Genomic DNA, 12236 nt, shown 5'->3' on the forward strand with positions numbered 1-12236 from the left:
GTATACTGTCTACAATATCGATCAAATCAACATCAATCATAATCATTAATTAACGTTAATTTCCATTTCGAAAAACTACACATCTCACATACTACATATACTATATAACTAATTAAAAAATACTTTGTAGACTGCCAGTAACGATCTCAAATCATTCGTCATTGTACTGTCGACTTTTTTTTTGTTTACAACAAAATTAACCGAGCGATCATCGCTTCAGATAGTCCAATCAATAAAATTTCACACTCTAAATCAATTAGCACGATACGACGAAACATTCGAGCAGAGCCGACATAAGCGGATTATCCTGATTGAAAAGTCAATCACTTAGCGACACAGCGGCAGTCGGCGTGGTCAAACGGTCTCTATTACATGGATTAAAAGGATCTATGAGTTTGCGCACATGTTACTCTTCCAGCAGATTTGGTGGAAAACTTGACTGTTCTGTGACTAAACTACATAAAAACTACATACGTGATTACATACTTTCTTAATATTTTATGGTAAATAAATAATAATTCGCTTATTTATTTTTTTATTTCAAATATGTTACGAAAATCTTTCGTCAATATCATCAACATCAGTTGACAAAAATCTTACCAAAAAAATATTTCTAAAACAAACTACCTACTACTAATTTAAAGTTTTGACTCCTAAACGTCCAAACCGAATGATACTCAGGAAAACTTGTTTCAATTAAGTGAACAAGCAAAATGGGCGTAAAAGGGCGCATTTTATTTTTAACTAATTAGGGTTGCACCCTTGCTCACCGATCGTTTAGCGAGGGCAGGGGTCCGCCCGAGGGCCTCCGAGGATCAACGACGGTGGCCGATCATTGACATATACTCGTATAAGTGATTGCTGGACAGGCAACTGTCCTCTATGATACAGAGAATTAGACAGGCCACCGGCTGGCCTATAAATTGATAAATTTGCCACCAAAGGTCGTGTTAGATATATTTATGAGACTTGAATAAAATCTGACACTAGTGTTAGTATTAACATCACTACATAGTATAAAACAAAGACACCCTCCGCGTCTCTTTGTTTCTATGCTTCCTTTTTTTGCTTTTTATGCTGATTTTTATGCAGTTTTCACTGTTATTTGGACAATTTATTCCCGAAGCTCGTGCGAAGCCGATCTGAGTATAACTAGTAGTATAATCAATCATTATTTCTCCACAAAATTAATATTAGTTATCGTCATTTTGGCTAGTAATCGATAAGAAAGAAAGATCTATGAATTGTGTCCAGGGTATACACAAAGAGGTCAAAGCTCGGAGCCCTGCGGCTCACGCGGAGGCGACAACCGTGTGGTCACGCCGTTTTACACACAATCTGCTACATTATTAACTTTTGTTTACGATTTTGGAAGGTCACTTATTCTATTAAGCAAATTTTTAGAAATTTTGATGTCTTTGTTTTTGTATATTAATTAGATAACAAAATTATTTTTTCTATATTATATCGTATATATATTACATCGTTTAGCATTGATTAAAATGTAAAATATTTTTATTATCTTATGAAATTGGCATGACATCGATCGAGTCATGTTTATATGTTAGTTTCGTTCCTGATTTATCACAGAGTTAACGTCACAATCTGAAATAAAAACAACATTATTTTTCTGGAATAATTAGGTAGGTATATGTTTTAGCTTAGGCTTTAGCGATAAGTTCGCTTCATTGTATTTAATATTTCCTTTCTGTTCTTTGGTGCAATAAGTTGTATTGATGTACGTAATACGTGAACATTCTTTCCTATTTTTTTTTTTTAATTCCTAGAATTCTTCCTCGCCATCATCTAAATTATTGCTCCAGATTTCAAAACAAAAGACATAACAAAGCAAATGATCTCACAAACTATCCCCTCTTTGTATACATCATAACAGGCAGGGGCCCAAATTATATTATACTAAGTGATACGTGTCGTTAGGGGAAGCGGGATGGCAATGATGAGTTTGGAATTAAATAGATACTTCATGATATGGTTATTGTATCATGTTGTGTCTAAAAAATTCTTTATCAATAATTATTGATGCGATAAACATTTTTGTATCTAATTTTTTAAATGTGTTTTTAAGTTTATAGTATCTGTAAGTTCTCAAATTCATAGTAATATCATAATATCGTTTTGCTTTTACGGCTAAATAACCGGACCGATTCAAATGAAATTTGGTATGCATGTGCTTCTTTTTTCAAAAATAAAGTTGTATAAAAATACAAGTAGTGTTGTATGAAGATTACCTAATTGATAAAAATAGTAAAATAACTCCATAGGATAAAATGGAAGTGATGAGTACTAATTCACTTTGCAAAAGTATAATGTCTAGAATTCTCTTCCATCATACTTTAAAAAATATTAAAAAATACTATTTAGTTCGTAAAACATTTTAACAATGCTATCAAAACAATGTTCTTTCATTGAGATCTAAAAATAATGGGATTTAATAGAATTAAGAAATTCCCAAAGTGAAGATTTCAGATTTGGATCGTTGCCTAATGGGTTAGTTTGAGTTGGTCTAAAGGCTTGTTTACATGGGGCACGTGTGCGGAGCGTGTCGTGGAAGTGTTGCTATATTATTTGTAGTAACCAGAAGTGTATTATATTGGCAACCGTGTCATGAAGTCAACGTGCAAGTTAGATGGAGATATGTTTAGAGATATATCTCGTCTTTTAATAATTTATGTGCTTTTAGTTTTTGTAACTGCAAATTTTTTATAAGATTTAATCATACACTTATCTACTCTAAACGGATACAAAGAGATATTGTTTGGAACTATAGTAATACGCAACTGATTTCCAAAATTATTACACTTGTACGAAGTTAGATTATTCTTAAGTGATAAGTGTAAACATAAATATAATTAGCAGATGAGAGTAAATATTGATAAGGAAAAAATAAATTTCATTGTATAATGTTATTAAGCAAAGTAAAAACTTTTAATATCACAGGCCACAGAATTTATATCTTGCAATCTAAGACAAAAAAAATACTTTATCATTTTGGTGTCTGTGCTAACAGAAAATCTAGTATAAGATGCAATATTTTCCACAAGTTCTAATATTTAAACACCCCGTCCAAGTGAAATGGAGTGCAAATAAGCTGATTAATGATTCGCCACATCTCATTGCGACAGTTGCGCGACTGTTGCCGATCGTTACGACAGTGATGTGGCAACTTGTAATCGTGTTATTAGATTATATCGACGACCTCGGTGGCGCAGTGGTAAAGTTCTTGCCACTGAACCGAGAGGTCCCGGGTTCGATCCCCGGTCGGGTCATGATGGAAAATGATCTTTTTCTGATTGGCCCGGGTCTTGGATGTTTATTTATATATATATCTATTTATAAAATATAGTATCGTTGAGTTAGTATCCCATAACACAAGTCTCGAACTTACTTTGGGGCTAGCTCAATCTGTGTGATTTGTCCTAATATATTTATTTATTTATTTTATTTATATCTGAGTTGTTTTGATGGATGCATCGATTTATCAGATTTATTCTTTATTGTTTTATATTAAAATCTGAAAAAGCTTTTATTAACGCGGGTTAGGTACGTAACTTTCAATAAATGTTATCAATTGGCAACTTAATGGTCACTTGTCAATGGAACACAGTTCAATGGAACAGCAAAATTGACCTGTCGCGAAAGAAATACCATAGTATAATGTGAATTCTTACCTAGAACTGCTTTGTGATCCTTTGCTCACCTTTCTTTTGTCGGACGTTACGACGTACGTACGACTATATAGAGAATAGGCGGGAATTTTGCTTTTTAGTTTTGACAACTGTCAAGTACGTTTCATTGCATACAGACTAAAATGTGTTCCATAAACAAAAACTTTGAAAACACCACAATATATTATACATATACACAATATATTATTCGTTATCCAAATAAAATAAATACCTTGTAAACAAAATTGTACTAAAATTGGCATGTACTGTTGTATAAAAAACATGTATGTAATTGATCTTAAACGGATTTTTATAATAATTGTATTTATAAGTATAAAAATGCTCCAGAGAGATGGGTAGAGATCACCACAACTTGGGTTCCCGAATGGCGCAGGCGTCGAGGTAGACCACGAACAAGATGGCGGGGTGATACCTATAGACAAGTTTCAGCATGGTTGGCAACAAATGGAAGACAAAAGGGGAGGTTTTTCCTAGCAGTGGGACACATAATACAGGCTATAAATAAAATAATCTTTATAAAAATACAAATCATGAACTATATTTTACTTCTATACAATTCAGTTCTAAATCCTGCCAATAATCCTTTACAGCTAACTATAGCCCAACAAATGACTGGTTTCATTCGCAAATTGAGCTCAAAAGCCAATGTGCCGGGACGTTTACCCTATTCAAATTATCATTAAAAACAAAACGAAAATCGACTCAATCACTTAGACTTTAAAGGCCATAACAACTGCACGCATTAACTTTGCCCGTTCTTTCAATTCCCCTATATGGGTGTCATAGCTCATTTAGCATTCGATAAAATTAATCCATAGGGAAGATTAAAAGAGGGGTACTGTATTTACACATGTGACGCCTGCAACGGTGCATTAGCCAGGGAATGCATAATGCAATTAATTGTTGACTGTAAATGCTCTATTTTATGATATCAAACTGTTTATTAAGTAAAGTGGGTGATATTTTTGAGACGATATTTGAGGGTGAAGGAGAAAATTTTATACGTGTTATGAAAGTAAGTTAAAATTACAATGAAGTATCGAAAAACTGGTGAAATAATAAACTTTTTATATCATTAGACTGGTAATTAAAATTGACCACAACTTGTTATCTAATCAAAGAAAAAAGGCAACGCTTCTTTCTTTTGTATTATCAATTTTTTATCTGTTTTCCCTACCTCGCGTGTTGCCGTCCGTAAATGCCCGTTTAATAAATCGTTGAGGAGTTCTCTCGCTGGGAGCCGATCCTGGGTGCACCACCAGATCATGCTTCTCACTGTAGCGACATGTGGAAAAATCTGTAGAACAAACAAAATAAAAGATTATAGACAAATTGAATAATGGATTCTATCAAAAAAGATCAAAAATGAAATGAAAATGATAAAAACAAACTTAAAGATTGAGGTTTGCACACAATTAGGGGTTAGTCTTGTTATATGTTCGCTCCCGATTGAAACGTTAAGATTAGGGTAACAGGGCTTATAATTCGTTTACTCGTGATTAAAATGCTAATTGAGGGATAGATGGGCGGATGTGTCGCTATCGCTTTTATGACGACAGTAAAGGCTGGCCTACTATATTATACGCTACAATTTCATGAGTCATAATATTAAATTGACGTTGTTTTGCATCGTAAAATTAAACAATATACGTTATGATTTCATTTTTCAATGATTATTAGGTATTTATAAAAGTAATCCTGTAATTATAAGTTTGTATTAGGTAAGTATCATTTTTATTTGTTAGATGCGCTAAAGCGCCTCTGTGCTGTCTCTATTTGATCCAATGCTTGGCTGATACAGAATGCCACATGGCATTAAGTTCTTTTATTACATAATTTTAAACATTGGTAAATGTAAACAATTTCGTTTAAACAACTATTTATTTATTTAAAAAAATTTGGTCGCATGTTGCCTTATGCCTTATGCATTGATTTGTATTATTTTTTGGGATTTTTAATTGGAAATTTAGTGTTTATAGCTTTGCATATGAAACCATAATAGCCCGTGCACGGCGAGTGCATAACGTGTGTGCTTGGCATATGCGTTCTGCACTGGGCGCCAGCCTTCAAATGTATAATATCCTAACTACGAGGGCTGCTATTTATGTATCCGGAACTGGCCAATAATTCTAGAATATTTTAAAAGTAATTACAACATTTGAAAATAGAACTCTTCGGCTAGAGAATAAATATTTTTCATGTCCCTGTCATTTGTTTTTTTCAATTGGCTCCAATTTTGAAAATAGCTTGTCTTCATTGCCATGGATTTAACTCGTGAACATTTTCGCGCGATGATTTATTATGATTTTCGGCGTGGATTAACTCAAAAACAGTGCATCGAACAACTGATTTTAACTTTTGGAGATGAAGCACCATCGAAAACCACTGTGTATTATTGGTTTAAGGAATTTCAACGTGGACGGTCTATGCTCACGGATGAAATTAAGGAGGGTCGTCCTAAATCGGTAGTGGTACAACAAAATATTGATGCTGTGCGACAATTAGTAATGCAAGATCGTCATGTTACATACCGCGAGATAGAGGCGTCTCTGGGCATTAGTATGACGAGTATACACGCGATATTACACGAATATTTAATTGTTAAAAAAATTTGTTCGCGTTGGATTCCGCACAACTTGAGCGTAGATCAAAAACAGGCTCGTGTCGACTGGTGTAAGAAAATGATAAAAAAATACAACCGTGGCACGTCAAAAGCTGTTTATAATATCTACACAGGTGACGAAACCTGGATCTATGCTTATGACCCTGAAACTAAACAGCAGTCAACGGTGTGGGTCTTTCAAGATGAACCGAATCCAACAAAAGTTGTTCGTGCGAGAAGCACTTTAAAGCAAATGGTCGCTTGTTTTTTTGGTATCAACGGACATGTAGCTACAGTGCCACTAGAGAATAGTAGGACTGTTAATTCTGAATGGTACACCACCATTTGTTTGCCAGAAGTCTTTGAAAAAATACGAAAGAACAACCCACAACGCAGAATCATACTTCATCACGACAATGCTAGCTGCCACAAGTCGGCTGAAACAAATAATTTTTTGGAGGGTCAAAAGATTGAATTGACGGGTCATCCGCCGTACAGCCCCGACCTGGCACCCAATGATTTTTATTTATTTCCAAACATTAAAAATAAATTACGTGGTCAACGTTTTTCGAGCCGCGAAGAGGCCGTTGATGCGTTCAAAACACACGTTTTGGACATACCTCAATCAGAATGGAAAAAGTGCTTTGAAAATTGGTTTCATCGTATGCAGAAGTGCATAGATCATCGCGGAGAATACTTCGAGAAACAATAAAACCATATGTAATAATATATGTTTGTTTAATTTTGTTATTCCGGATACATAAATAGCAGCCTATGTACTAATATTATAAATGCGAAACTAAGTTTGCTCGTTTATTTCTTTGTTACCTCTTCACATTCTATACTCAACAATTTTGTTTACATATAGTTTAAAATATGAAGAAGGACACAGGGGTACTTGTCATCCCGGAAAAATAATTGTTCCCGTGGGAAACTTACGCGGGCGAAGCCGCGGGAAAAAGCTAGTTCCATATAATTTGGCATTTAAACTTATTAATAATAAAAAACACATTGTGAATATGATTTCATGTTTTGGCACGCAATCACGGACGTTAAATAATTTGGTTAAAATTTAATGTTGTTATGCTCTGTAATGACTTCGCAGATAAGATAAATGACAGTTTAAACCCGTGTAGATGACTATTGATTCGGTGCCGGAGTATAAGGGTAGATACAGGGTTGGCAAAAACTTCTTCTTCATAGTCGTATTCCTCATGGCAGAGTGAAACACACACAACGACTTTCTTGGCACTATTAATGGAGTGGTTTGTCCATGTCACACAAAAGTTGATAATCAATCAAGTCCAGGTTTCATCGCGATGTTTTCCTTCACCAAGAGGTGGCCGATGAAAACTACTATACATGAGTCAATTGATTATAAACTCATGTGGCACGAGTATGATTCGAACTTTGCTTTCGGTTTACCTACAGACGGTTTTAACCATTACCCCACCATTGCTCGCAAAAACAAAAGCCAAATAGCATTGTTAATTTACACGAAATTAAATCAAATATTTTTTCTTTTAAAACAATGACCAGTCAAACCATATAACAGATAGAATAAAAGTATATTTTGTACTGAAAGAAAACATTTTATAATTCATACGGAGGCAACAAAATTTTAATACTGGTTTTTCATGACACAAATTACTACCATTCAAATACTTCTACTTTAAAGATATAAATAATGGAAAATATACCCGGTCATTTTGTTAGCGGTTATTTCATATAATAAAATAATATTTGCAGTCAAAAATATATAATGTCCAAATGCGACTCGCACTCGCCCATGACAGTTTCTTTAGCAAGGATAATATGACTAGCAAATAATTTTTAGCTAGAAAAAAAATATCTTTTTGTCTATGGAACCCTAATAATAAAAAGTGTCAACCCTAACCGGAGGCGAGGAGGGTAGCGGCGCATCACGATGTTGTGCAACACTCCAGCATTCAATTATGCTGATGGATGACACTATAATTTAATTTTAATGTGTTATGATAAAACACATCTTTTATTAATGCCAAATCGCGGAACCCTTAATGGCGATTCTTTTTGAATATTTTATGCTTTATCGCAATTATAAAATGATATGCACTCGTTCCTAATTTTCTTTTATATAATTTTTTGATCGATTGTTTTGATAAAATGTTTTGTTGTGCTCCGATTTGCTTTCTAAAAGTGCATTACACCACTCAAATTGATCATCGGAACGTAATCGTTCGATCTAAAATGTAAACAGTTTTTTGTATTTTAAACAACTTTTAATTACATTGGGATTACTTTTTTGAATAGATAATGAAAAATAGAATGGGCCAATTTAAGTGGAAGTGTATCTTACACTTTTGGGGGGAATTAAAAATAATAATTTAGATATTGTATGTACTGGCTCCGGTGCCATGATTTTTGTAATATACTAAAAAATATATAGTATTATTAAATACCAAGTATCAGCTTTCTTGATACCAAGTATACATAAATAACTATCTATAGATATATAAATTATTATTATATAGATATATAAATTACTAGTTCATAATTTCTTTTTTCGTTCATATTTAACAAAAAATATTTTTGTCTTTGACTAATTTAATTTCCGGAATGGAGCATATATACAAATAAATATACTTATAGCCATAAAAAATACCAACTTACATATTTCACAAACTGATACAGAAGTTCAAATTTGGAACTACAAAATTCTATTTGAAATAGTGACGTAATCTTCCCCGACTGTCACGTTCGGAACAGTTAAAATCGATACCACAATTTGTCAAACTCGCATTTGATATGTTTACGATTCATATTGACAGTGTTCGACGACACAGATCTGCCTAAAATCCGGCTAAATCTATTCGGCAGCCGCTTGTTATTTACATATTCGATTGATAAATCAATATTGAACGATATTAGTGCGAGTTTAAAGTCGAGACTGGTAATTCGATTGTGGAATCGAATGTTTCGATGACAGCCGAGAGCGAACGTTAATCGACGCTCATTAGTCGATACGTGCCAGTTTCACTGCATCGAGTCGAATCGAATATTTATCATGTCTTTGATAAATTCTAAATGTGTTTTACGATGTAATGATATAAACAGAAGAATGATGTAATGAATGACGAAAGAGAATAGATTTTACAATATTGGTTTACTAAATGTTTTAGTATTAGTGAAAACAACATTATGTATGTTTATTCCGGCTTCGTCCATTATAGTAACTAAACTTACCTAATCAGATCAACAAGAGAAGATTTCTCTCGCTCCTACTAATCTTTCTTCCCTATTTATCTTTATAAATTATTTATTCTTCGTACAAGCTTTTTTTTAACTTGCACTGTCTCGGGTGGTATCTTGCAAATTTGTACATGCGTCACATTTGAATGACAATGCATCATTATGTTAAGCGTGATCTGAGGATGCACCATAGAACGGCTCCAGTCGTAGGAACTCCTCAAAGTTTACTGTACGGATATGATTTTTGTCTCATATTTAACGGAATAAATTTTTTCTGACAACAATAAAAACTTAGGTAAAAAAATGCATTTTTGTCAAAAACTTATTTATTCAATAAATTAATAAAAACTTTTAACACCACAGTGATAGCTATTGCCTCAAGAATTTATTCAAGTCGACCACCTCTCTATAACAAGGACCAAACTACAAACAAATTAAATACCTTACCCTCGCTAAGCTGCGGAACCCACGTAGATTGGCTTGCTAACTGCCATTTTTGGGGTTCGTTTGTAATGGTCTTATTTATTGACGATACATTATTTTGATGGGCTCCCATACTATGTTTGCAGTACTAACAGTAGCTAAGTGCGAGCGTTTGATTAAAACGTAAATTCAACTTTGACGTTGACTTTGACCTGTGTGCTGCTGACGTTTAGACAAAATGGCGTACTTTGATTTTTTCGCGTAGGTTAAAGTGAACGTCAAAGTTGACTGTGCAACCACACTCTAAGAATCAATGAAAGAAAATATTTTATTGGGACAAAAGTAGTAAAATAAGTCAATATATTTTTAAAAAAATCCTAGGCTGACGGACAGATTACGCATATAAAATAAATTATATATACCAAAACCAAACCAGTTCGGTCAGTTATTTCATCTCATATTTTTTGTCAATATTAAGTTAAAAATGTAATGCGAAACAAATGCGAATTTTGAGTAAAGACAAATATCCGCGGAATTAGTTCTTGGTACGAGTAACCTATTCCCGCTGGGCAAACCCCACACGTCTAATATAATTTAAAATCGTGTAACTCACCAATAAGCATGTAATCCCGAAATGATAGCTCAGTGGGTGCAAAGTGAAATCGATCAAGGGAGCAGCTGATGTCCGCCCTAGAATTGCTTATGCAAACCACGAAAAATATTGTTTTGTTTACTGAAAGCCTCTTTGGAATATTTCGCGAAGGGATCACTGCTATTTATAGGGTGTTAGAAAAAGGGATTGGGATATAATTTTCTTTGAACACTTATTTTTATATGTAAAATGTCAGACATAATGTAAATTTGAATTATTATTTTAAGATGGGCTATTTTATCGGCTTGTAGCCTTTCAGTTTGCATGCGGTCCGGTCCGATTGCGATCCTATTATTGGTCAATTGATTTTATTATCTCCAGTATCGAAGGGTGATATTATAATATACCCTAAATTTTTAACTGTACGTCAAGTACAAATACTATCACACAAAAACAAACAAGAAGAAGGCAAGTATTATACATTAAATTAATAAAAAATATTTGTTTATCTATTTGGTCATTCAAATTTGGTGCTTAATAAAAAAAACTTTTAATAAAAGGCTTATGCTCCTATATCCCATATGTCAAGAAAAAATTATATACCTTCTTGATATTTACTCAAAATTTTAACACTCCGCATGAAACAACACAATCAAGCTTGTCAGCGTACCTAATCGATTACTGCACAATCGATTCCATCGATTATTGCGTAACAACTTCGTGTGGGCGTAACCACAGCGGGGCTGACCACGATTCAAAGTCCTGATTATCATCACAATGGGACCCTAAATATTGCTAATGTGGTTTTTATTTAACAAATGACAGATGCTACCACGCTGTGATTCACTTTTGTGAGTAACTCGCCCGTCGTTGTGTGATTGATTTGGACTAATATGAGTTTTAGTTGTGGATAAATTGGGGTGCGCGTTTTTGTAAAAAAAAAAAAATATAAATTTTCAAGGACTTGATGGCCAAATAAGAACTCTTTTTAAAAGTGAATAGTTATTTGGTCTTAATTTATTTTTTGAAAGCACTTTTTTATTTTATTTTTATAATTTGGTTCATAAACTATTGTTACAATAAATGATGCATACACAGTTTACGCTTTATTTAAAAAAAAAACTAACTTTCACTACTCCTTAACAACTTACAAATGTTACTTACATTGTGGATTTATTTTTAGATCAATTGAACTTTTCCTTCTTTTCCATCTCTTCCCCGCTCATGTGGAGTCGGCACATTATATTAACTACTTCCATTTAACTCTATCAATTGCCATTTTAATCAACTTCTTTTCCCTTCTTATTTATAATTCTTTAATGCATTCAATCCAAACTCTTCTTGGGTTTCCCTTCATTTTTCCCAAGAAGAAAGATACCTTTATTAACATTGGGTTTCTTCCCGTCGCAAAATATGACGGAACCATCCTATAATAATTTAGGTTCTCATTCAATGATGCTACCCGCATACAACCATTTGTATACTCATTCCGAATTTTGTCCATTCTTGATACTCCACACACCCATCAACATTCGCATTAATTAGATCAATGGAACTAAATAGGAAATCTTATATTTTTTATCTGTAAAATTAAGAAAGACAGAAGGGTTAATAAAGAAGCAGTCAACAATGGCAATAAGTTTCTCTTGGTAAATTGACCAGCAAAAGTTTATGCTACGAA

General features: G+C 33.5%; 1 protein-coding gene across 1 annotated transcript in view; it reads left to right on the top strand.

Annotated features, from left to right (window-relative positions):
* HGTX overlaps nt 1–12236 on the top strand; it is a 54406-nt gene that overhangs the window by 17183 nt on the left and 24987 nt on the right. The window lies entirely within an intron of this gene.

Source organism: Plodia interpunctella, chromosome 19 (genome assembly GCF_027563975.2).
Source record: "Plodia interpunctella isolate USDA-ARS_2022_Savannah chromosome 19, ilPloInte3.2, whole genome shotgun sequence".
Lineage (NCBI taxonomy): Eukaryota > Metazoa > Arthropoda > Insecta > Lepidoptera > Pyralidae > Plodia > Plodia interpunctella.